The sequence below is a fragment of the Passer domesticus genome, chromosome Z, assembly GCF_036417665.1.
Source record: "Passer domesticus isolate bPasDom1 chromosome Z, bPasDom1.hap1, whole genome shotgun sequence".
In the NCBI taxonomy this organism is placed as follows: domain Eukaryota; kingdom Metazoa; phylum Chordata; class Aves; order Passeriformes; family Passeridae; genus Passer; species Passer domesticus.
The window spans coordinates 18,945,858-18,973,837 of NC_087512.1; the positions used below are offsets into that span (position 1 = coordinate 18,945,858).

Consider the following 27,980-nt stretch of genomic DNA (forward strand, 5'->3'; position numbering starts at 1 on the left):
CACTGAGGAGGTTGTTTTCTCAGCAAATAAACCATTGAGCCCCTGATCACATATTCCCCTTTGGAAACAGGCCACCCTCAGCCATGGGTCTGTTATTCTCAAGTTCAGTTTGTTTTGCTCAGTTTTGTTTGTTTCTGTAGTCCCTTCACAGTTTTTCTAAAAGGGACACCAGCACACAGACACACACAAAATGGAAAAAAAAAAAAAAGTTTTGTTTTCTGGAAACCCTGTGGCTAAGAACACCTAAAATGTCAGCTGCCAGTTTATTTAGACATGGCAAGGCATATGACTAGACAGGGAACACAGCTGAGACCATTTCTATTCCCTTTTTGTTATTATATAAATGTCTTCTGAAAAAAAAAAAAAGAAGAAATAAGAAAATTGGTAGGGCATTAGACAGGGAAGACCTAGCATTTCTAAACCTAGACTTTTCTTGCTATTTCCTTTCCATATCCACCTTCTCACTACAACCAAAGCTTGTATTTAGCTATACGCTTTTTTCCTCTACAGTTCATAATTTGCTAAAGTCACTGATGTTATTCTTTCTTCCCTGCCTATACCAATGTTACTCAAAATGACTGGCTGGGGGCAAAGAGGAGGTGTCTGCCTAGTCCTTTGGTCAGCTGACATCCCAAACCCACTTGTGGCAAAATCCCTGTGTTCCAGGAGACACAGAGATGATGACTTCTGCTTAGATTCCATTACTGCTTGGCTCATGTTCATGGCCCTGGCTGGTTGGAAGGATGGAGCAGGGAATGCCCTGGTACCCAAAGTCTGTGAGTGCAGCAGGACGTGGCCTCAAGGCAGATGCCAGGATGTAGAACATTTCACCCCTGCTCACTGAAATGATCTTAACTTCTACTTATGAGATCCATTAAAAGAGAGACTTGGATGTTAGGTGACAGAATAGGAACAAAGGATTTCTCTACATGAACTGTTTATTGGGTTACTAAGATTATCTTGCATCAGTAAGCAGGACATGGTGATGGATGTGACCTAGGAAGAAGTTGCTGAAGCCCCTTAGGGCAATTCAGATGGAGAATCCCACCTGCTAACATCTATCAGGGTATTCCTTTTCTCTTCATACATGCTCCACCACTGTGATAGGATGAGGTTAGTTGCCTGGCTGCTCCTGATTTTTGTGGAGTAAAGTCCTTAGCCCTCACAATGGAGAAAACAATGGTGTGGCTTAAGTTGCTCCTTGTGCAAAGACCTCTGAATGAAAGAGTCAGGTTCTGCTCCTGAAGGTTGCAGAATAGGGCAAAGGGACCATGTGACTGGGCTATGCCAAAATACAGGAGATGGAAGGATCAAGGGATTGTGACAAGAAGGTTGCTCCAAAGATCTGCCACAGCAGAGTCCAAGCAGGCACAGGAATTGTGGGATGTCACCAGTTATGAGAGATATTGGAGCTCAGTGCCAGACATTTGAAATTCACTGAGAATTCAAACATGAAACTGAATAAAGAAATACAGAATTTCCCAGCAACTTCCCCTTTTCGTTTGTGTACTATATCCGAGCTGTCACATGAAATGAGGAAAACATAATGTGTCATTTTGAAGGACTTATCAAGGTGCTAAAGAGCTGCTGGCTCTTGGAGACACTGCCTGTGCTACATCTGGTCACTTCCCCCACAGAGGAGCCTGGGGCTGATGGCTGGTAAAGCATGGCTGGGTAGCACAGGAGGTAGGTGGTGCGTGACCTTTAATTCCTCAGTTAGAGGAAACTGCCTGCAAGAATGCAGGAGAAATTAGAGGAATTAACTTTGGTCTGTTAATACTAGATCTGCCAATCTTGTTCTTTGGTTAAAGTGCACGGGAATTCCTGTAAACAACTGATGACTTTAAAGGCTTTTAGCTGTAAGTCTGTTCACCTTCCATCCCCCTTTGCCTGACCTTGGGCCTTAATTAGAAGGTCTGTGATTCATGACTAAACAGAATAATTGCATAAAACAGAGCAGAAAGGCATTCAGACATAACTGGATTTAGTCTAAATATGAACATTTGTACATGTACTGATCATCATCGGGATAATAACATGGTGCATTCCAGATCTTTGTATATATTCGTGAAAAACAAATTGCCCCAGGTAGTTTCTGAAATGAAAAAATCCTGTTCTCAGTCTGTAACTGTTAATTTTTAACTACAACTTACATTCCTCTTACCCTACACATTAAACCCACTTGTCATCAGCATTGATTTCATACCTTTAACAGTCGGTGAAGGAAAACAAACTGCGAGACAGAAAAAAGAAAATCTATGTCACGATGTGCTCCACTTTGTGTGCCATTCAGTAGCAGACCAACAAACTACGATCCCTTTGGCATTGTCCAGCCTCCTCATCCTTCCCCCTGGCAACAAAACAGCAGAGGAAAAAGGGGTTGCAGAGGCAGATGATCTCTCTTCTTTCTGTAGACCCCTGAGTTGTCCCCACTCTTTGTAAGCAACACATGTATGGGCAGCACTTAAATGCAGTTGCTGAATAACATGGAATAAACCTCAGTTCAAGTTTTAGTTTGGCACTGGGATACACCCTTTCTGCTTCCTCTACTGCACCTGCTTGTGCCAGGAACAGGGGGTTTATTCTCCAGCAACTCCCCTCCCTTCTTCCCCCACAGAGCAGCCTTTGCTGCTGGGTGTGCTCTCTATGGATATCTGGCTTCTTCAAGCAGAAAATTTTGACAACACAAATGTTGCTATTCTGCCAAGTGCTGCAACCTCTGAGAGTCAGGCATATGATTTTCTTCATCAGATATTTTTAAATCTTTTAGACAGCCAGAGCTACAGAGTTTTTGAGTTCAGATGTGATAAAAACCTGCAAAAGTACAGATTCCCCTCCGCATCAATGAATGCCCATCAATCTTTTGCTTTCATGAAGTCCAAGCACCAACATTCAAGTCCTCGGTCCTTTACAGCCAGCAGATATGAGATCCACACCCTGAGAGTGCAGAGACTCACAGCATGGCCTCTCCCCTCCACCCAAATGCTACTGATATTTCTAGAAATTCAGGATTTATTTTATAAAATTACATTCCATTTCTGTAGGAGGAGTCAGTCACCATCTGACAAAAAGAGATGGTGTCAGGGGATGTATGTTAGCTGCAACACTTTGGACATGGATTCTGAGGTTTTATTTGCCCTGTAATTAAGACTTGATAAGATGGAGCATTTATCAAATGTAAATACATTAGAAATGTCCCTCCTTTGATGAGGCAGTTACTTTTTTGGGTGACTGTGTACAACAGTCCCTGCCAGTACAACACTGAGAAAGGGGGATAAACAAGGTAGTGAAGTCCAATAATTAGGCTAAAGTGAAACCTATGCTTCAACCATAACCAACATTGTAAATCTAAAGGCAGAAAATGCCTGATCAGAGAAAGCACACAATTATGTGTGTAATAGTAGCTGGCAGAAGAAGAAACTCAGTAATTGCAGTGCAATTCTTGTAATATAAAGGGACAAATGTTTTGCAGGCTTTAGTACTTCCTTGAGGAGCAATGGTATGGATTCATTTGTCCCCACCTCCAGTCTCCCTTTGGGGTCAGAGGCCCAAGGAAGAGGGCAGCTAGTACTGAATAAAAGTGTGGACTGGGGGTCCCTGCCTCATGTGTGTGTCACCATAGACTGGTTGCATATATCCGCCCCTGACACAACCGCAGGGCTTTCAGTAACAGACCTGGCAAGTAAAATAACTATGCTTTAAGATTTTGAAAATGTTTTAATAGTCAAAGAAACTAAATTAATTGAGCGGAGAGGGTGCTGCCTTCTTTACAGGAGGAGACCCTGAGTACCTGTGCAGCCTCAGATGCAAATAGTTAATGAAATTCTCAGGAGAAAAGGACAGTTGAATGTTTTCAGGATACATTTGGGAACCAAATCTCTCTTTTAATTGTGGACTATTTCAGATACCAGATATTTCAAATAAATTCATTTGGTCCAACACCATTGATCAAATATAACAAAAATCACATTTCCTTCTGTATGCTTACATCCACAGAGAGTTAGTACTTGAATTTTTACTCAGCAGCATGTATCAGACTATCTGGTAAATTTTATGTACAGAATGAGTTCAATAATCTCAATGATGCAACATTTCCTGGTCTGCTCTGCTGATCAGCCCTGCTCTCAGAGCCTGCTGAATGGAAAATAGACACGCAAATGGCTCAGTCCATTACTGCCTGGCACCCCTCCTAATTTCTGCCTTCACTGTGCACTGCAGGAGCAAGCTGCTGGTGCAGAGCTCTCAAAAGAAGTGCACCACAGAGGAAGGTTATTAACCCCTACTGTGTCCACCAGAGCATTCCTACCTCCTGAAGGTTAATTTTCTAATTTCACTGTTTGCACTTTTGCTGTCCTCAAAGGAGAAGCACACAGATGACTTCCTAAATCAGGAGGAACCTAATGAAAATGTGCATACCTTTGGAGATATCTCTGTGTTGCTCCCAGCTCCCAGCCCCCAGTTCCCAGTTCCCAGCTCCTAGCTATTGGGAGCTTCCCAACATTAAAATTTAGAACAATTCCAGTGCTGTTGAAGGGTGAAATCCTTGACTTGTAAAGCTGCTAAATTTAATCAGATTTCATAGAGCATCTCAAACTCAGTTTTGCCAGCTGGTCCAGCAGTCTTGCTGACATGCTGGAAGAATTTTGGAATTTTGCTTGTTACTTTCTCTCCCAGGAGCAGAAGATGAAGGGACAATGTCTCCTCTTGGGCATTATCTCTTTTCTTCATCAGTGAAACAACTCAAGCAGTTGGGTCTAGGAGATGAAAGCTTCAGTAGATTTTTGCGATAAGTCTGTAGTTTTGTGCTAATTTCATTTTGTAAACACAATTTGTTCATTGCCTCCTGTATTTGCATGGATCTGATTTTCATACCACAGTGAAATGGTTTTAAAATCTGCTAAATTAAGGAGACCACATCATAGCATAAACTGCTATATATAGTATCTTGGTCTATGGATATTTGATGGACTCCTTAATGTATTTATAATTTAGTTGACATGCAAAACGTGCACAGAGTTCACAAAACAACTTTGAACTCCTCATACCAAGTGATCTGCTTTACTCATTGCAATAAAAATAAATGTGGCGGGGAACTGCACTTGAGGGTGATGTGCCCCTGTGTTATTTTTTTTAGCAATTGGGTTAATTTTTATCCTCAAAATTCACACAAACAAGTTATTTGTTCTGACTTTTGTGTAAGTGGTTTTTGGATATGTATTCTATACTTCTGGTGCCTGACTTGAAGCAGAGCCTAGATGCAGAACTGCCAGACATTCACTCCTATAATTGTTCTCACACATGCTCCCACTGTCACCACAAGACAGGTTTAGAGCAGGCTGAAGCTAAAAGAGACAGTGCCACAACCACATGTCCTCCAGTTCCTCATTCTGACCCCCTGCTCTATGCCTAGAACTCATTCAGGCAGTTCAATCCCTGCTAGGCTTTGACTGATTACAGACACCAAACTCCAGATGCCAGGTTCTCTGTACTCAGTCAGGGATGCTGCTTCTCTTCATTTTTCCATTGAGTAGCTGGTTACCAGAAAAATCAGTGAGGCTGAAATAGAAGAGTCAGAAAATAAAGATTAGGAGTTGAGACCTAAATTCACTCTTCTCTTTCAATCTTAATCCTCTCTGCATTCCCAAGCCCCTATTGTAGCATCAACCGGAAGTGTAGTGACAGCTAGAGATTATCAGGAAAATGATCCTGTGAAATGTAAGAGAAGTGTCATTGACTAAAAGCTAAAGAAAACGGGATCACAAAAGGTTCAATGAAAGAAACCTTATTTCTAAAACTGTGTTGTATTTTATAAATTCATCTTTCTTTTTTTCTCTTGTATTTCATACAAGTTGGCTTAAGAAAACACCTCCTGAAAGCAGCACATGAAACACCTACAGCTTTAGTCCTTTCTACACACAGTGTCAGGGTTTAGGAAATGTGAATGCAAAAGAGCATTAACCTGAAAGCAGCAAAGACCATTTCTCCTGAGGCCTATAGAGGCAAGATCTTCTTCTGAGCCAAGAGAAACTTCAGTTATAGTTATTTTTGGTTTTGATCAATGTTAATTTTATTGATAAAAATGTCTGGAGTGGATTATGAAAGGCTGCATGACTTACAGGGGCATACAAGCATGTATAGAAAAGATAGAAGAGAAAGTGAATTTTCTCCTGACTGCAGTGGAGTGAGTCAGAGTCCAGAGAGTGGAAGATGTGACCACTGCCCAGCACTGCAACCAGAGTGGGGCTCGGACAGGGAAATGGGGGGTTGCCACTTGAGGGTGTTCTGCCCAGGCTAACTCTGACAGGATCAGCTGTACTGTGCCACGGCATTCTGGTCTCCTGAATGCACACACACACACACACACACACACACACACACACACACACACACACAAATAGATGCATTCAGCTCATGCTCTCTCTGGCCCAGGTGATGTCTGGAAGCTACTACAGAGGTCTAGATTGCTAAGTCCATTTTAAAAATGAGTCAGCTGAATTTGTCCTAACAATCACAGCTTATTCACTCTACTCCCTTATTTGCAGCCTGGCAGCTGTTGAGGCATGGGGATGCTCAAGGCTCTGTGCCTGTGACTGTCCTGTTTGGAGAGGGAGGTCCCGAGAAAAGCCACTCCTACAAGCTCACTCCACAGCCAGAGTGCAGTCCCTATGAAGAGAGGCACATCCCCGGGGAGGCAATGCCTTTACCACTTACTTTTGCCTTTGCTGCTGAACAAGCACTAACAGGAAATATTAGCCTGGCCTGCAAGGATGCACCTGCACTGTTAGTCTTGTCCTCTTCAGCACACTCAAAGCAGGTGGTATTTTATCTGTTGAGGCTGGTTTGTCATTTCTGATCTATTGTTTTTCTGATTACTATCTATCTTCCCCCTGCAAAGGGAGAATTTTTTTTCCTTCTTTTTTTTTTTTTTTTTTTCTTCTTTTCTTCTTTTTCTTGTTGTTGTAATATCCTGAAGGCAATAAACAGCAAAGCCTTTTTCTGTGAGAATAGATCCAGGTTTCAATATACATTACTTCTGTCCAGTTTCAGGAGTATTTTGTTTCAGCCCAGTGACTTGCAGCAGACAGCCTAAGTTTGTCCAGCCACTCATAAGAGATGAAAAAATTTGACATCCTGGGAGGAGCTGCTGTCAAATGCTGCCATTGAAGATCTGCCTGGTGGTGCTTTGGTTTCCATCTTACTTTCACCATCTCCAAAACCCAGTCCATTGCTCTCAGCCATTCACCACTTGTGCCAGTTTACTGGCTTAACACTGGTGGCTTCGTGGCAAAAATCTATTCTGAGGGTTTCTGAAACAAAGCCTTAATGATATATGGCTGCCAAAGTTAGCTGTTTCACAGCTGTAATAGCACACTGTAGGCTGTGTGGCAGCCAAGCTGTCTTTGTTACTGTATTAAGTGAGGTGCAAGCGCCTGGAATGCTACAGGCAGCCAGAGCCATCGTGGGTGGCAGCTGCCTTCAGAGTCCTTGAAAGGATATGCTGTGATAACTTGATAAGGTGTTTGCATGTGTTAAAGGGCATGACATCCATGAAAGGCTGGCTGGTGAGAGCACAATTCTCCTTGGACGTGAGGTGCTCCAAACTACATTAGAATTGGGTGGAAAATATGAGGCATGTTGTGTTTTTTGTACATGACTTGAATTATTTCATGAAAAGTAGTTTTCCTGCTAATGCCTGATTCAGTTAATCTGTTTACAGATTCTTTTACAGTGCCCCTCAACTTTTCCAGTGAGGATATACTGCATTTTGTCAGAAATCCTGAAAGTCATGGTGCTGGGATGTAAGTTGGCATTCCCAGTCTAGACGCTGGTTTCTGTAAAGCTGCTGTAAATTAGCAATAACTCCACAAAATTATTTTAGTGTAAATACAGGGTAGATGAGAAGGTGTAGACTTGCTGTTTTTATTCTCTGCATCTATGTGGACCTAAAAACTCCGGACAAGAAGAGAGTTTGACTGCAGCAACTGACCTTCTACTCTTTCTCCCAGCTCAAAACTGGTCCTTATGTTTCTTGAACAGATTTTGCCTCCCCTCTGCTTGCCATCATCAGAAAGACCCATCAGCCCATCCATGCAGTCAGCTTCCACGCAGCCATTCTTGTTAGGCTGCAGTGGTTCTTGCTACCAAGTGAGAACTATAAAGTTCAAGCAAGCTGTTTAAAATAAGTGCATAGCATACAGCATCTAAGGACTTATGGTAGGGTGACTGTCTCTCCAGTCTCATCACTCTGTGGAGCTATGTTAGCACAAGCAGGTGAGATGCAGGGCCCTTACACAGTGTGAATACTGGCATTCCCTTGAGAAGGGTAAATGGCATGGCAAGGATCTTTAAACTGCCTGTAGTCAGCCAGAGGTGCTGTGGCTGCATTTTCCAAATAACTGAGAAAGCTGATTTTAACATGGATTTGTATTTCAGACATGGAGATTACACCCTATAACTGACTGGTGTGTCAGAGTGAGATGTGTATCCCACAGCAATGGAGTATTTTAAGACTATGTCCTGCCCTAGCTGAATAAATTTAATTCACACATTAAGAACAGTTTCTGCTCCCATTTCCTCTCGGTGAAACCTCATCCCTCATTAAAACAAATTCTTAGGGCTTTTTCCCATTATAATCCATTTGTCTAAATTTCACTGAAGTTGTTGAGTTATGAAAATTTAGCAAGAGGAAAATGAACTTTTAGTGATTGTCTTGTTTGAAGGTTTGAATGGATTAAATTTATCCATAAAATTAATAAATTTATCCATAAAATTAAATCCAGAGACACAAGACGTGTCTGCCTGTGGGATGCTTCACAAGTTATTGATACCAGTGAATAATTTCCATGGTGGGAACCTGAGATGAATGATTTGGACTACAGAGCATTTAGGCTGTTGCAAGGTCTGTAAACTTGACAAGACAAAAGCACATGCTGTATTGCACATTGTTGCATTTGGTCTTCCATTTATTTATATTATGCTAACAGAAAACACAAAATCCCTCTTTCTCTTCCAAGAACTTCCAAGCAAGAGAGAAAACTGTAAACCCAAACTATCGGTAATTTTTATTTTTTGCCTAGCATAATTTACAAAATATTTCTCTCTAGCAGAGGTGAACTGGGGGCAGACCAATCACACCTTGACTAAATGTGCATCAGAAGTCTGAAGTCTTTGCAAAATTCCAGGAGAGATCCTCAAGACTCCAGTGGGGCGCCCAGACAAGTTACTCAGGGCAGGACAGGACAGGGAATGAACTCACAGAGATGCACACATGCATGTGATCAGCCCACCACGAGTGCAGAGCACCTTACTCCTTTTTCCATTACAGTAGGAAAAGCTGCTTCAGATTCAGCCTCGTCTAGTGGAAGGAAGGTGTCTCTTCCTATGGCAGATGGGCTGGAACTAGTTAATTTTGAAGTTTCTTCCACACAATTCTATGATTTACAACAGGCTTTTGCAGTGCATGAAGCAAGTGGTGTGCTATAACTTGGCATGTTTTCTTATTTCAAGTACCTTTTTATTGTACCCATAACTTGAGTGCCTTTGCTAGAAGTTCCTCAGTCTCATTACTGAATAATATTGTGCATTGAGTTCCTGACCTCCAGGTTATTTCAGGATGTCACAAAGTGGGTGTTGCTGGAGATCCTGGGCACAGGCTGCAAAAGCGAATAGATATTGAACTGATGTTGGACACAGGAACATAGGGCTAAATTTCCAAAGCTCATCTAAAGAATACTACACATCCTGAATCCCAGACTAGTGCTTCCACATGCATAATCAAATGGATTATTGTTGCTCAACTGCCCCTCTCAGAATTGTTTTTATGCTTCCTGAAGCTGTTTTTTTGTTCTGCATGTAGGTAATCTGGAAAGAGGTATGTTCCACTAGCATCTTCATACCAAAAGAATGATAAATGTGCTGAAAATACAGATGAGCTGGAAATAAGTTAACTTTAACAGGAAGCCTTTAAATAGACTTACAAGTTGCAACAATGCTGTTCTATTGATGTACATTGGAATTTTCCACTTCAGTATAAAATACCTCAACATCTGAAAAATCAGAATATACTAAATTTCATCTGTCTTAATATGTTTCTGAATTCTGCAGTAGCATTGTGTTTGTAGCTGGATGCCACATATTTGCAAGTTATTTCTTCTCCTACATGAACAGAAAACCTTGTAGGCTCCACTGCACAGTCCTGTCTGTTGTACAGAGAGTGAATAGGTCAGATGACAAAACTCAAGTGGCTGTTTGTCCTTTTTTTTTTTTTTTCCAGTAGCTAGGAGTACGATGGCACAGGCAAATGCTGAGTTTCATTGCAGAATTCATGATTCAGGTCCTGGCGGATTGGTTGGCAGCTCTCCTAGGGCAGCCAACCCTAAATTACAGAAACACTAAGATATGAAGTAGAATTTGTATTCACTGTAGCTATGCAGCACATTACTATTATTATTATTATTATTATTGTAATTGTTATTATTATTATTGCACAGGAGAAGTTAGTTTTCTCCTTAGTAACAGGAACAAGTGGTCTGAGGAACAACAGTTCAATGAAAGTTCAAATGGTTACTTACCCAATGGGCACAACAAATCCAAGATGTTGAGCCACTTAGAAATGATAGCTAGAACCAAAAAAAAAAAAACCAAAAAACAATGAGGAGGTGATGAATCTTGGATGTATATATTTATGTGTTAAACCAGTGTTCTGGGAGATATTTTTAAAAAATTCAAATTGTTTTGACAACAGATGGAAATAGCAAGTAGCTGTATCATTCATTATATAGCTACAATTCAGAGAGCAGGTCCCTGTCTTGTATGGTTCCTCTGTCAGGGAAAACTTCATTCTGAATTTGTGTAGAGGGGCATGAGCAGAAAATGCAACCCTCTGGGAATTTACTGTTTTAGTGGTCTGTGAAAAAGCTGCTGGAGCCCCTTTTGTGACCCCATGCTCATCTCCAATGCCTTTCTCTTGGCTTCGTTCCCTGACTAAGCCAGGTGGCTGTGGGAAAGATGCTGCTCCATTCTACATTTGGAAACAGGCAGAGAGCAGAAGTGATGCTATAAAAAGTTTCAACTCCAGTGAGAAGTTAAAATCTGCCGCTCATCCTGTAGAACCCTCTAGAGTGCTGCCCTTCCTCCTAAGCCCCCTTCTCCCTTCATACATAGTCAGGAAACATTTGTGAATCTTAAACAGAGGTCATGCCTAAGACCACACACTTGATTTTGCAAGCTCTTTGTGTGCAATGAACAAATAACCAGTTACAGATTTTTCCTCCAGCTTTGTTAGAAGAGCACATGAAAGAACAGGTGGGGTCAAAGGTGTAGGAGGACAGTGGAGGTGAGCAGCTGGAGTACCAGCAGAGTGAACCTTGGGAGTGTTCAAGTGGTGTAAGTCTTGCATGCAGGAAGAAGCAGGACTAGGGAAGGGCTTCAGAGGGCATTCTCTCTGTTTCACACTCTCTGCTACTGATTCCTCCAAGGGAGGAGAAAGGCTTCAGGTTTGCCTGTCTTGTCCGGACTCTCCACTGTTCAACAGGTACCTCCTAGCTTCATTTCTTCTTCATTCAACAGAAAAAGTGGTGAAACTGTAAAGGGCAAAAAACTTTTTTGCCATTTTTGACAATACTTGTATTTTTTGTTGACTTCTCATGTGGGGAAAACCAGTGTGTTGTGTGGTGTGTGTGTGTGTGTGCGTGTGTGTGTGTGTGTGTGTGTTGCATATTTCCTAATATCCAACCTAAACCTCTTCTGACACAGCTTGAGGCCCTTTCCTCTTGTCCTGTCCCTTGTTACCTGGAAGAAGAGAGACACCCACATTGCTACAGCCTCCTTTCAGGCAGTATTAGACAGTGATAAGGTCACTGCTGATCTTCCTTTTCTCCAGGACAAACACATCCAGCTCCCTTAGCTGCTGCTCACATGATTTACCCTCTTGACCCTCTGCCAGATCTGTTGCCCTTTTCTGGACTTGCTCCAGCACCTTGTGCCTTTCTTGTGATGAGAAGCCCAGCACTGGACACAGCACTGGAGCTGTGGCCTCACCAGTGCCCAGTACAGGGGACAATCCCTGCCCTGGCCCTGCTGCCCACACCATGGCTGATCACAACCTTGGCACCTGGGCAAAGGCTGGCTCGTGTTCAGCTGCTGTTGACCAGCATCCCGAGGTCCTTTTCCTCTGGGCAGCTCTCCAGCTGATCTTTAGTGCTCTGTGGGGTTGTTGTGAAACTAGTGCAGAAACCAGGACTTGGCCATGTTGAATCTCAAGATAACATTTCCCCTTCTGTAACCTAAAGAATGTCTGGCAAAATAGTGGGGTATATATTGGAATGCTGTTAAGAGCGCAGGCAAACAGGACATGGGACATCAGCAGTTTTTATGGCAGTACATGCAGAAAGAACAGTCATCCTACCAGCTAAAGAGAAGGGTTCTGCTGGTGGTCTTCTCCACCTCAGAAAGAGCTCAGATGGTATCTATCTGGCAGAAAGTCATGTCCTCTGCACTTGCCAGAATAGATGTGGCTACCCAGAGAGAGCTTCCATGAAAACATGAAACCATCCAGGGCCCAAGTGACAGTATGTCAGTAATAATGGATAGCATTTGACACCACAGCTGTGTGAGGTGTGACTGAGTGGATGACCTTCTCAGCCTGATGTCAGCATTACCAGAAGAAGTAGGAAGGTTAGGAAAGTCTGAGAAGGAAACAAACTTGCAGAACCATTCTCTGACCTCCTGGAGATGGAAACAGGAACAGAAAACAAGATCAAGGGGATCCTGTGTTTTTCCCCCATCAGGCTGAAAACAGTAGCTTAAAGGGAAGAGTGAATGGAGGCAAGTCCATACTCAGGACAGCAGCAAACCTATTCCCCACCTCACCTTCCAAGTGCCTCTGTACAACAGGATATGGAATGTCAGCCAGCAGGTACTGATCACTACCACAACAGTGCACCTTGGATAATTCTGCACCGGCTGGGACTCCATGACTCCCATCCATGACATGATGGACTGGAGAGCCAGGAATTGGTCAGAAAAACTCACACACCCTTTAGCAGTCCTACGTGGCCAGTGTGAAATCCAGTGGGGAGTGGACACTGACTGTGGGCTACTGGGGAGTGCTGCCGTGCTGGAGCTTCAGCATGACCTGGAGTCCAAGGCAGCAAAGTGGTGCTGGCATGGACATTGCAAATATGTTTCTCTCCATTCCTCTGGCAGCAGAGTGCAGGCCACTTTCACCCAGAGGGGCGTGCAGTACACCTGGAACCGACTGCCCCAGGCGTGGAGGACAGTCCCACCATCTGCCATGGCCTGATTCCGACTGCACTGGAAAAGGGTGAGCCTTTGGAACATCTGCAATACATTGATGATGTCACTGTATGGAGGAACACAGCAGTGGAAGTTTTTGAGAAAGTGGAGAAGATAATCTAGGCCCTCCTGAAGGCTGGTTTTGCCGTAAACCAAAGTAAGGTCAAGGAACCTTCCTGTGAAATTCAGGCTTTAGGAGTAAAGGGCAGGATAGACACAATCAGATTTTAATGGACAAGTTCAATAACATATCAACTATGTCCCCACAAACCAGCAAGAAGGAAACACAGGTATTCCTAGGTGCTGTGGGGATTGCAGAATGTATATTCTACATCACAAACTCTCAGATCACTCTCAGTGATATTAAAGAATAATGATTTCAGGTAGGGCCCTGAAAAACAACAACAAGTTTTGAACCAATTAAACAGGAGACTGTCCATGAAGTTTCCCTGTAAATTACTTTCAACCCATGACCTTTGCTTTTTGTCTCTCATTGGAGGGCAAGGGGAGCAGCACATGGTCTTTTTTAGTGGGAATACTAAATTCCTAAACTATGTCAACGGTTCAGAAGGGACAGACAAGACAGGAGGGGCAGAGGTTTTGCCCTCTACAACAGAAAATTAATGGATTGTGAAGGGCTTTCTCTGAAGCCACAAACTGATCAAAACTGGGTGAGAATCAGAGATGGAGGTAACAAAGGGAACCTTGTGGATGGTGTCTGTTAGAGGCTGCCTGACCAGGGGGAGCCTTTTGACACCAACACCTTCTTCTTCCAGCACAGGAGGCACTGAACCCACCAGATCTCATCCTGCTGGGGCAAGGGTGAGATCCAGCCCCCATCTGCTGGAAAAGAAGCACAGTGAGCTGTAGGCAATCCAGGGGATGGCTGGGATGCCTGGAGGATAACTTCCTAAGCCAGGTAATGGACAGCCCTGACAGAGGAGATCTGTTTCTGGACCTGATGGTCACCAGTGCAGTGAGCTCATGGGTGACGTCAAGGACGGAGGCAGCAGGGCTGCAGTGAACATCACTGGTGGATCTGCAGTCCTGGGGAATAAGGGACAGGTGAAGAACACTGTCAGGACCCTGAATTTTAGGAAAGCAAACTCCAGCTGCTCAGTAGGGTGACATGGAAAACTGCCTTACAGACAAGGGAGCAGAGCAAAGCCGGCAGATCTTTATGGACACTTTCCTTAGAGCACAAAACTCTTGATGCACTGGTATAAGAAATCAGGAAAGAAGAGACTGGTGTTATGAATAGAAAGTTATATTTTTTTTTTGAGTTTCAGAGCTAGAAACAAGTCAGACCTCTTTGGTTTCGCTGCCGGAGAGGGGCTCCTTAAATTACCTGATAATGGCCGGTGATTAATTATTGTTTCCCTGATGCTGGCCGCTTGCCAAGAAGACACCAGGACAGACCCTCCAAAGTAAAGAGAATAGTCAGTGACATCAGAGCCAGTATGCAGATGAGAAATGCATTGCGCCCTGAATTTTTACAGTTTTACAGTTTTTACAAGAAAAACCCCTAAAATCACGAGCCATCAAGTGACTTAAGTGACGTCTAAGGATGGGAGCATTGTCCCATACCTGCTTGGACCCTTTTGCGTCTCGCCCTAACCTGAAAAGATACTGATTAAAGAGACACCCCGGGTTGTTAAACAAACAAGCTAGGAATCTGGGACTCTCCCGTGAGGACAGAGTCCCCAGCTCTGTCTGCAGACCAGCGGACAAAGCTGCATCATCCTCCTCCTCCGTGCCACGCCTGGGAGCAACGGCGGCGTGGGCGCAACCCATCGATTTCTCCCCACCTGAGCTGATTCTTCTTAATAAAGGCATTAAAAAAGGAGAAAGATCTCCTGCCCATTTATTTCAACTGGTATAAATAGTCAAGACTTTATTCTTGAACTAAAGGGCAAGAATGCCTAGACAATGGAAGCAGGGACAGGTATGCTAGGAATAGTGTAGGGACAAAATCTGGTTACTTAGGGATGGGGTGAGGAAGGTTCACGAAAAGCTGGAAGCAAACTTAGCAGGGGCTTCAAGGAATAACAAGAAGGGCTTCTACACATATGTCACACATAGAAAAGACAAATCAAAGAAAGTGTACCTAACCCAATGAACCATGCTGGCAAACTGGTAACAGCAGACAAGCAGAATGCTGAGGCACTCCGCAAGTTTACAATCTTCATTGGCAACCTCTCTTCCTACACCTCTTCAGAAAGAGACAGCAAAATGCTGCCAGCTTATTATGCTCTGATCCATTGGGCAGGTTTTGGTAGTTTTATTAACTCTGAGTGGTGTGCAGGAGAAACAACAAATCTCAGGAGGTTCAATAACAAACATTTACTTGCAAACTTTAGAATGTTAAGGTTCTTGGCAAATTTTAAAATGTAGCTGGTTTTGCTAGAAATGTAACAATATGAAAGCATAAAAATAACACTTAAGAAAAGGTATAAGGTAAAAGAAACAAAGAATAGAAGAAAGGGATATAGTCACCATCCTTGGATCCAGCCATGAGACCTGATTGTTGCAATTTTGATGTTCATTGGGCGGAGTGATGGGTGCAGTCTTAACCTGCTCAGGGTGCAGGAAACATGAAGTCCATTGGGTTAATATACACTCAGGCTAGGTGGCAATGCAAGAGAGTTTTATGCTGGATAAGGTAATCATGGGACATTTTGGGAAACTTTGATAGCTTCTAAGATGTTATAGCTGCCTCTTACATCTGCATGGTTGAATCAATTATGGCCCATCAGAAGGGATGAATGTCTGCCTGCTTACCTGAGAATGTCCCATTCTCAGGTAAGTGCTTCACTTTTCCAGACGGGAGTTCTCACACCTGAGCCTCTTATGCAAGAACATTGTAATGATAAAGAGCACTGTCCCACCTCAAAGGATTTGCCTCTTACCTGCCTCTTCCCTTATCTTGTTCAACACTCAGTTTTTATGCTCAAGTGAGGGGTGTCCACCCCCTCTACACCCTGGCAATCCCTTCTAACACAAACCATTCTGTATTTCTAAATACTGGCTCTTTGTAGTAAAGATGGTACCTGGTGAGTGCCCTGCCAAAGTGGGTGGTTGATCAAATCCTTAGCGATGCGTACAGACCAACACTTGGTATTTGCTAAAAGCTACTTTTTGGAGCTGTCTGTGCATCATATGTGTATTTGTTTCTATCTGAACAGTTAACATGAATTTTTATAATATAATAATATTGCAAATGTGTGAAATGGTTTCACTCTGTAACGCAGAATGTTAAACGCCTGTCACATTCTTGACTGGAAGAACATGCTGAGAATTTTCAGAGCTATCATGAGATAATTTTCCGAGCTATCGAGAGACTTGATCCAGAAGTGATTAAGGTGTTACTTTGGGGATGTGCTGTAATTATTCCAGTGTAGGGCACCATCCCTTTTACAGTGTGTTGCTGTACCTCACCTTCTTCTGCAGAATTAATTCTTTCTGTTTCATGGATGAATGTTAAAATGGGTCCATTATGAAGAAATGCTGACATGAATGAAGCTGCAGAGCCTTCATTTTTCAGTCGCAAATTGACTTTTAATCTGACTTCCTAAGTGCCTGGGTGGTCTTGACGATTTGCATGCCTAAGAAAAAAAAATGCTTATGTCTACAGACAGGATGAATTTACATTCTTGTTCTTCCTAGCTCTTTTTAGATATATGGCATTGAGCATCATAAGCCAAGCATGTGTATTTCTGATGTCACTGTAGCATCATTTACAGCACTGAAGCCAGAGTAATCTCAGTGTGTATACTATTTGCTGCTTTCCTCACAGACCTCAATTATTTATATTTCAGAGATTCAAACTGGTTTCCAAATTGCAATTTTGTTTTTCAAACAACTGAGGAGACCAAAACAAGCTTTGAGATTCACCATTAGATATGGTATCCCCTCTATCACTTTTAAAGCAGCTGCTAGGACAAGACTCTTAATTACGAGGGAGAACGTCCAAGCAGTGGTGAGTCAAGACAGATTTGTTGGACACGTATCTAGAAATTAAAAAAGAAATGTTTCAGGTTGTTTGTACTAAAATTGTTATAACACTGATCATATTTAGGATGATACAGATACATGCTTCCTTATGCCTTTGAACAGTTAGTAAGGGATTAATGCTAATACATGTTTAACTCTGCAATTGTAATTGGCCCATTTCCAGCTATCTTCTTTTCTAAAAGCTTTATTTATTTATGAGAGAATAGCAAAGCTGGCAACAATATAGAAATTTTTACATGCTTTCAGAAACATGAATATTCAAGTGTGATCTGTGTGAGCCCTGGCATCAGCAATTGTACCCAGATGTGTGTTATGTATATGTGTAGCAGAACAAGGTGTAGGGATGTTTACATGGACACCTGCAATGGCTTCATTTTCCACTGTTTTGACACAAAGTCCCAAATGCCCCTGGTAATTTGGAGAGGTAACAATTAATTCTGCTCCATATGGCTTCATCCCAGAAATAATCTCAAAAGTAACTTACAAACACTGTATGAGAAGCAATTTTGGAAAAGTCTGGGAAAGTGCCTTGGTGAATGAAATTTGTATAATATGTAAAGGGACAAGCACTGTAACACTTTTTGTGGCAGTAGGCAAGGAGGGATTTTCTACTGTCTAAACTTTGAAAAGATATAATCACCTCCTAAAAAAGATAAATAGTTCTTGTACCTTTAATTGTCTTAAATAGAAAGGATTTATTGAACTATTAATCTCTTTTTTGTCCAAAAGGAATTTTATTCCTGTATTAAGATTTTATTTTCTTTCCTGTAGCTTAAGTTATCTAGCTATTGAACTTGCAGTTTGGTTTTCAGTAGTGAACTGAGTCTCACTCAGACTGAAGTCTTTAAAAAGGTAAAGACATGTATGGCCTCACCTGAGAAAACTTCCACTAAGATGTCTCTCAAACATTCATTGTACTTTATTGTCATTCTTCCAGGCTACACGTGATGCAACTGTAAGAGATGAAGGAAAGAAAAGAGACAAACTTGGGAATGTTTGTATTTAATATTTGGTAAAATGAACAACAATAACAACAACAACAGCAAAAATACAAGAAAATTAAATATGCACAGTCTTGACACTGAATAGTGTTTTAGTCTGTCAGAAATGTAACCAGATCCCAAAACTACCCAGGCAAAAATAAATCTAAACATAACTCCAAATGCACTAGCACTACATATTTTAAAGTAAAAAGGTCTGTCCTTCTCACCATTCTCATTCCCTTGGAGGAAATTTCTTGTATATTTGTTATTCCGCTGATATTTTCACTTACTTCTGAGGAGAGGTGAATGTCTTTGTTTCATTACAGTAGTGTTTGGAAGAAGGGTGCTTGTAGGTGGAATAATTTTAATCATGGAAGAGAATCACTAGTCATGCATAACAACTCTGATTCAATGTAAGCAATTTATTTTCATCAAAAAACTTAGTTTTTTCAGATGTGATTTTTCACTGTAGCTAAGTGGTTTGGTTGTGACAGGAGCTGCCACTATTCAGTACATACAGTTTATCCAGGGAAAAAGCAAAAGATATTCCATCTGGACATGACCTGTAGAAGATAAGCATGGCACTGAGCCACACAACAGCCATGCAATAAGTGAAGCTCCTCTTTCTTATTCTTATGAGTGCTGTGATGTAAGAGAGTCCCTGTCAGATACTACTATACAAGCAAGCAGTCCCAGACCAAACTGGAGCAGAACCTCACTAATCAAAGGAAGAGAGACCAGAAGAAAATGTCTAGAGGGTCAGAAACAGGAATTTGTGCTTATTGGTTTGGTTGAAGATAGTCTATTTAAAGATATATCTTGTAGTTATATAGAAAGTGACATTATCCAATTTCAGGTATGCAGAAACTATGGTAAAATATCTGTGAGGTGTTATGTAAAGATATGATTTCCTTAGGAGAAAAATTGCCCTTACTTCCAATAAAAATAAGGATGATTTATCAGCTGTATTTGTGCAAGAAATCATGTTTCCCCTGTGTCTAGGGCTTTTTAAAAGGAAGGGAAGAAGAAATATTTTCTTTATGGGTAATGATTCTAGTTGCCTTTTTAGTGTACATACATTACTGTGCTAAAAGCTCACACAAAGATGTGTCCAGAATTTGAAGGTGCCTGGGGGGAAACTGGAGAGTGCATAGTTTTCACAAAAGACCAAAGAAGCTTAGTCTCTAGCACTCATATGCCTGCATGTCAAACACATACTTTTTTTGTTTCCCACCCTAGGCAATATGTGGTAATGAAGATGCCCTGGTATTTATTACTAATAGCAAAGAACCTGCAAATGGACACATTAATCTTGCTGTGACTAACATCCACTTCTGCAGAGATGCCCAGACTAGCTCTGAAGGAGGGTGGTCATCCTCCTGGCTCAGGGCTCAACAGTGGCCCAGTGCTGTCCCTGCCCTTCAGGACATCTCTGCATGTCACATGCAGAGGATCTGCTCTAGGATCCATGCAGGCATGTCTGGATCTGCACCGGGACCCCAGCCAGCAGCAGCATCCCACTTTGAGCACACTTTGAAACGTGAAAGTGCACTATCTACCCTAGCCCTGCTGCTGTATGTCAGACACAGAGAGTGTGCCTCTTTGCTTCTGGCACTTAATCTGTAGTATATGTAGTGTAAATTTTAGCTTAATTGTAATTAGTAGCAATTCCAGCATGGCGTCTGGTGGGCAAAAAGATGTCAAGTGAGAGGTGCTGAGGTTCAGATGCCTTGTTATGTCCCCAAACTGGGACAAAAAGTTCTCTGCTCACAAAACAAAATATTTATTTGTAAAAGTAGTATTGAAATGACTATCTTTGACTTTACTGTTTGCATCTATTACACAATATATTGTGGAAAAATGGAAGCTGTTATGCTGGCATTTGCATAAAATTTTCTGCCTTCTTCAAACTGAAGCATGTCTGTAGTCCCCTGAGACTCTGAGTAATCACACATTCTTGTGGAATATCTAGTTAAGTGATGCTTCAATAGCATTCACAGATAAAATAACTTTCTCAGAAAATCTTCTGCCATGGCTAATCATACATATCTCCTGTTGATTGAGGACTACTTGGCTTCAAGCCTTTTTTTTTGGGTTTAATACAGTTTCAGAAACATACACAAAAGACCTCAAGCCCATGATTTGTTGCTTAGAAGCATTTCATGCCAGCAAGCCATCCTATGACTTTTCTCTTGCAAGACTATAATTTTTTTCTCTTTTGAACTCTCTTTTTTTTTCTCTTTTTTCTCTTTTGAGTCTCAGAGCAGGTTGGAGGTAGGATGCTTCTGATATAAGCCAAGGCTTTCAGGAAAAGCTAAAAGTTATTTTAACTGAACTTCAAAATGACAGAACTTTCAGTGCATGTTCTGTACTTCAGGACATACAAGGTGGTTACTCTGAGTCCACAAAAAAAAAGGAATTATACAGCATTCAGCTTTTTCAATATTGGATGATCACTAATCTCTTGCAAATCCAAAGCAAATCCACAGAAATTATTTGAGCTATGCAGAAATAACTGAAGGGGGTAAAAAGAAGGCAATTACACTGTTTATTTAAACTGACACCTGATGCAAATTTGAAATTTTTAATTAAAAGAAAGTGCTGCAGGTACTTTATCCTGAGAATCTTATCACACCTTATTGTTTGACACAAAGCCCTGGAAACCCAGTCAAAAGTGTTGAAACCATTTAGGCTAAAAAGTGGGAAAAGTAAATACCAGATTTGCAATAATTTCAACCCACGGTCTGTCGCTATTCTGCTGACATGGAGGAAAGTGGCTGCTCCAAGAGGAAGTGATACCTCTTGCAGTCAGAAGAGGTTGTTGACAGCAATCCTGGCAAGAGCATAAATTTGTTTTTTTCTGCATCTAGCTTATTTTAGGAGATGGTGGCATTTTGGAGGTGAATCCCCATGCTGTGAAAAAATGTGATCCTACTTGCAGTATGAGGGGAGTTGGACACATCTGAATTTCTGGCATCAGCCCAGGCTCTCCCAGAACGTCTATTCTGAGTTCCCTGTGCAATGAAGTAAGAGCTGTGTATATGTCAGTGTATTAAAGGTTCTGCATGCTGTGAAACACAGTTAAGGAAGTTTCTCACAGGCTCCCCTTGCTTTTATATTTGGAGATCCAACAATATTGCAATGGCACTAAAATCTGGTAAGAAGCATGGATTTGATTTCAACTGACAAGTAGTATTGGTTTAAGCTAAATTTACCTCTGTTTAAAGCATAATTTAACAGATTGCTGTTCACTCTTGTTACTTCAGTGATGCAGCACTGAAGAATGCCAATTCAAAGATCAGGAGATGCCTAATTAGAAACACTTACTGAAATTTAAAACACTTCCAAGCAGTTAAAGGATGACTGCTCAGATGCTGTAGTAGAGATCACAAGTAATGAAGTAGAGGGAATTCTCTCACACACTGGCATTATTGATAGCATGGACATTTTCTGCATGCTGAACTGATAATAATTCATTACAAGCTCACACATTTCAAGACTGTCTCTTTGTATCTCAGTATTGATTAAGAAGTGTTCACCAAAAAATCAAAATGTTTTTCCAAAATAATTTTTTCATTGAATAGAAGCTTGATTGATGAACATATTTTAGAATATGTTTATTCCCTATCAAAAAGCCTACAGTTTCAAATGAGAAAAAACACATTGTGTGAATTCATTCCAAATATAAAATGAATAAATAAATATAGATAAACTGTAATAAATATTTCTGGACATTTCTATTTTATTTACTTTCATCCCTTCAGTCCTTGAAGTGAAAAACTGGAATATCAGCACTGGGCACTGGAAGACATCATGCAGAAATAGAAATGCCTGAAGAGGAAAATTCATCATGTTTTTACTTGTTGCAAAACAACTTCAAGTAGGTAAATTCTGACACTTTAGGATCCATCTTTATCTGAAGAAGTCTCCTGTTTCTGTCAACAGGGATGTCACTTGGCACCATGAGTTCAGGAGATAGATTCTTATCTACCAGAAAACACATATTTGACCTGACAAGCAAAGACTTAATTTTATCACAGTAATGTTGATTTTTGTTAGGGTTTTTTTTTTGTTGTTTTGTTTTGTTTTTGTTGTTGCTTTTTGTTTGTTTGTGTGCGGGGGTTTTTTTTGTTTTTGTTTTAAGAGTAATCTAAGGTCATTGAGGAGCATTTACTTGGCAGGGGGGAAATCTGCCACAAAACCAGAATTCTAATTATAAAGAGACATTTATGTTTGCATTCCACTGAACATCTTCCTCAATATTACTTGGTTGTCACTCGAGAACGGGAATAATAGGCTGTACTGGTATATATGTTAGTCAGCCTGCAGAAAAGCTCAGATTTCAACTATGTCCTTTGATGATCCTTGAGGATCTGAACAAACCAGCCAAAACTTAATTTTCTAGTAATTAAATGGCATTTTTGTTTAGTCTGCATCAGTCAATAATACAATGTTTCTAATGGCCAGTGCTGTCTGCCTCTGGCTTCTTACACATCTAAAACTCAAATGCCAAAGCCACTCTTACAATAGGGCAAACTGAGTGAATTGTTTGCATTAAGGAGCAATCCATGTTATTAATCTCTGTTGCATGTGCAGTTAAGATCAATGAAGATTAAATCCTGATGATATTACCCATGTCAACTACAGTAATTTAAGATTTATTTACTCCTGAAACTTGACTAATCTTTTGAAAAGTTCAGATATCAGAGACATAATCTGATTTTAAAGCCATTAGCAGGATGCCAGATGTAATATCTCACTATATACCTCACACATAACACCATTTTCCCTAACAATAAGAGGGTACAATTAGAATTTAAAATGTAGCCTCCACAACACAAAATGCCAAAAAATAAAGTTTAGTATTTTACAAACGTGTTATTAGTGAAGAAAATCAAGCTTTTAAAATTGAAATTACTGTATTAATTCACAGCAGAATCACATCCAGAAATAGTTTCTTGTGATAGATAAGTGGATTTAAATTTCTTGCAAACACTACTTATTATTCTTTATATATCTTTCTCACCTGGAGTCTTCCAGAAATATTCAATTACAGCATCAGAGAGAGCAAAGTAAGGTATGCTCACTTCCATCTGGATTCCAGCCAGTATGACCAGCTAGGTCCATCTTTAGGTTTCCATACACCAGCAAGCAGAGTATCTGCACCACACACCTCTTCCACGGGGGTAACACAAAAGGAATTCATGCAGAGAGCTCCATCAACAGTGAGATGTCAGCCCATCTGGAAAGTTGTTTACAGGCCATGTAAAAGGGGGACAGAGAAGAGGATTGACTCATGGCAGCCAGATTCATAAACAATGACCCAAATATCATTGTTTCAGAAGGAACAGTGCAAGAACTAGGCTCCCTCCCATGAATTTGCACAGCCAGTATTTATGCTGCAGATAACCCCAGCTGACCTTTCTAGCATTCAAATAATAATAGCTTTGCTGAGATGAACCAGTACTGAACAACTTTTCCAGTGTGTCAGGCAAAACAAACTCTTGGCTCACACTATCTCTGCTGTCTTTCATGATCTTACATAAGTGCAACATATAAACAGGAATCTATTGCAAAGAAATGCCATGCTGCTCTTGTTCTAATTCCACTGCCTCCCTTTTCCACCACATCTGAACAACATCTTGTGTTAACCCTCCTGGTGGGGGATGAGAAAAGCAATTAACTTTATAACTTCGGTGCCATAGCATAATTGGTGTTCCCTTTTCTCCCTTCATGATAATTTCAAATGCATGAAGAATTAATATTTAACTACCTTCTGAACCTTATGATGCCTAGGTTATTACTTTTATCAGATACTGGGTAATGCATATTACATTACAACACAACTGGGTGAAGTCTTGCTTGGAAAAAGAAATCACTAGTTTTCTTACAGCCTCAAAAAATAAATATATTTCACTCTGGGAGAAAAGTTAAATAGGTACACATTGCTTACACTCAGCTGCATCCCTAGACATAAGCCCACCATATGCCTTCTATATTTTTATTACTACTGGTTTTGCATTTTGGGAAATGCCCAAAACAAGCACTTCCATTCTTCCCTTGGTATGGTTTTGAAGTGATGAAAACTGACTCGGCTGGCTTCTGTGCACAGGGCAAATTAACAGAACCATGTCACAGAAACCTTTGAACTAATATAAATTTAATCACTGCTATTTGTTATGAAGGTAAATACAAGCATCCTGACTCTGGGAGCCTCTCCAGAGAGCAGAGAATACTGAACCAAAGGGATACTAAGTTTCTTGGCATTGCATTATTTAAGCCCTGCTGTCCCTTGCTGAACAAAAGAGAAATACATTTCAAAAAACATTGTCCATGGAATAAGAAACATTGTTCTGTGGCTAACATAAATCATGCAGAAGCATCTGACCCTAGCTGCTTGTCTTGGATGATTTCACTAGCTAGTCTTATAAGCATATCTTCCCTGGAAGCATGTGGCTTGGTACACTCTTCCCCCTGCAGGTGTGGGGTCTGCAGGCACCACTAGTGAGATGAAAGTTGGGCAAAAGTGGGTGACATCTGCATCTTGTGTTGAAGGTCACTCTGGAAATATAAGTTCAGTGAAGCAACTGTATACTTTGGGGCAGAGGGAGAGGGGGGATACATGTATCCTGCTGTGACAAGTGGCAAGGGTCACAGATGCCATGAGAGCATGTCATTGTCCATACACAAACATTATTGCATCATTACACTTTATAATAGATGCAATTGTATATAAAGAGATGACAGCAGAATTGGCAGAGCCAGAAACAGACTGGAGAGTCCATGTTTCTCATAAGCCTTGTTTTCATGCCAGCCAGTCAACCACACCACTTCCCTCACTTGGGAGTTAGCTGTTGGTGGCAGAAATCTGAAGAGCTTCTCTATGTGCTTACAGTTATCATCTACATCCTTCACATCTCATTCAAACTTCTAAAATGTGCCTGATATGGGTCAGATGTCAGCATTTCCAAGGTGTTTTTCAGTCTTAACAACTTCTTATCCCCAGTTTATAGACCTCTACCTTCATTCATTTAATGGAATTATGTCTGCAGCAACCTTTTATAGATACTTCCTTCCACTTCAGTCTAGGTGCATCTTGAGGTTGAGGTTGCAATGTGCCTAAAGCAACCTGTGCCACAGTTCTCACTTTGAGGGGTCAGTTAGGCTCCCAGGTCCTCACCACATCAGGTCAACTTAGGTAATATGTACCACAAGACAGGAAATCTGAAATCTCCCTTGTCCCATCATGCAGCTGATCAGGAAATTGCAAATGGGGTCAAAGTGGCGGGGCTCTGACATCAGCCTGACATAAAAACCATTTCCCTGACATGCCCTTTTGGTGTCCAAGATGCTGGGTCACAGTGCCTGCTGCCTGGCTGTCTTTTCAGACTGTGCTTCCCCTGCTTTGCTAACACTCCCCTTGACTTCCCCTTCTCCTCTGTCTTGCATTTGTTTTAACAAGACTGATGCAACTTGCACTTCTCCATGTGAGGACAAGCCACACATCTGAAGAGAAAATTGCTCCCTACAGATTTGCTTGCAGAGCCAGAAAAACAGTCCTTTGCAGAAGGATTTTTCAATACTCAGTGTGCCTATGCCAAAATGCCTCAGCAGATTCTCTTGACCTCACTTCTCCACTGAACTAATTGCTCTGCTGGAGTCTGTTCCTGTTGTTCTCAGGGAGGCAATGGAATATAATTTTCTTGAGACTCCTCATACTGTAGCTGTACGTGTCTCAAAGCACACTATAGTGTTTCTTGAACAGCAATTTGCCAAACTTTATGTGTCATAGCTTCACCTCCACAAGTGAGAAAAAGGCCTATTTCACAAATGTCCCAATAATAACTCTTACAGAATCAAACGGTTAGTGCCCTAAATTGTCATATAGCAAATGCACAGTCTCTAAATAATTTCCAAATGTATGTAGATTCAATGGAAAATGGGAAATAAAGAAAATAAAAGATATCTCATCCTTGTTTGCTTTTTCTTTTTACCCCATTTTTGTGCTCCTTCCTAGTCATGTAAGTCAGCATAAAAGTGCATCCTCTCTGCTCCCATGCCAGCCTACTCATGTTGTGGTTGTATTCATTCAGCACTCAAGAAATAGGTGCCTAAGTAGTTTGGATCCAAGGTGTATACATGCACCAGACTCAGGTCTACTTTTATCTTTGAATTGGTAAGACTGATGTTTTGTCTGTCCCATAACTATTTTCCCCACTCTCTGAGTTGCTGGAGCTAGCGTGGCCTGGAGAACAAACACAAAAAGCAAGATTTGCTGCAACATTCACAAACAAAAGAAAAGATGATATTACTGTAAATTCTGAACAGTACACTTGCAGGAGATTAGGCAATTACTGACTTCCTTAGAAATGCTTCTCTGGTTCCTGTTTCACAAATGTCCCGCAGAAAATGAAATGCACCCTTATTGGCCAAAGAGCCGGGGGGAAAGTGTGGCTCCTGGTTGTTTTATGCTGAGCATGGAAAGCTATTTACAAGGGCATATATTGAAGATGTTTCCAGTAATGCTGCCCTCTCAGCTATGAAAGAATTGCAGGGCCCCAGCCCTCACTGGAACTCTCTTACAGGAACCTACTTAATGTGCTGGTGTAGCCCCTTTCTAGGATCTGTAAATTCTCTGATACAAAAGCAGGGGTGCACAGCAGGCAATAGATTTTGAGAGGAGTATTGTTCTACTAGCAAGACCGTATCATTGCTTATGGTCAGTTCTGGACTCGTGTTTTACAGTACTAGCTGAAGGATGCCAGAACAGGGCAATACTGCCTATCACTTCATGTTATGCCAAAACCAAACCCATTGATATGAAAAAGGTCTGTGAACTCTATGAATCATTTTTTACAGATGTACCACACACAGACCTCCACAAGGTCAAGGGAGGGGAGCAGAGGAGGCTCTTTACTTTGTCTCTGTCTGAATGGTATTTTTTCTTAGGAAATCTCTTATCCAACAACTTTTTCTGTGACCACAAAAATTATTGTGAGTATTGTATGTTTGTATTAAGGGACCTGCCCTAGTATGTGTGTAAAGTGCTCATCACATCCTCTCTACTCTAAAATGCTTCTGTGTGATTGCAGACAAGATGCAGAAATGATTGATCCATCGCTAGGGAAAGGTTGGCTAAATCAGAAAGAAACCCCCAAGCACACACAATCAAAGTGCTCAAGGAGATGGCCTTATTTGTATTCCAATCCATATTTTACTATAATTCTGGAGACTGTGACCTATCAACAAATGCAGGATAGTTCCTTTCCTTGGTAAAAGTAATACCAGAAAATTAAATTACCTTCTTCTTCCTACTTCTTTGAAAAAAATTGTCACTTTTCCTGTAACATATTTCATGTTTCCTTTAACATGTTTCATGCATAACATTTCTACCTAGTTATAACTATCAACCTTCCATACATTCGGGATGGACCATCTTGCCCTTCTAAATTTCCTTCTAAATGATGATCTTAACAAGCAGAAGTTCTTGTGTGCTCTGGTGCATTCTGATATCAACATGTGAGATAAGGAGGTAATACCTGAAACCAACAAATACAATTTTTCTGAATTTACTTATCAAGCTCTTTGCTCACCTAACATCTTTCTGTGGCCTTAGATTGTGAGTCTTGGACTGTTTCATGCTACTCACTTGGCTGTTTGCATTATGGCTGAGTCCTCCTGGGAGTT

General features: G+C 41.2%; 1 long non-coding RNA gene across 2 annotated transcripts; it reads right to left on the reverse strand.

Annotated features, from left to right (window-relative positions):
* LOC135290736 (uncharacterized) lies at positions 1-27,980 on the reverse strand. 2 transcript variants are annotated; one of them, XR_010353514.1, is made up of 8 exons: positions 27,887-27,980; positions 23,320-23,535; positions 18,185-18,263; positions 16,735-16,901; positions 15,793-15,870; positions 10,572-10,619; positions 9,511-9,653; positions 1-5,556 (listed from the first exon to the last, which is right to left on the reverse strand). It is a non-coding gene; the product is annotated as an uncharacterized LOC135290736 (long non-coding RNA). The 2 variants fall into 2 exon arrangements; XR_010353515.1 differs by lacking the exons at positions 9,511-9,653; positions 15,793-15,870; positions 27,887-27,980 and having other exon boundaries at positions 23,320-23,628.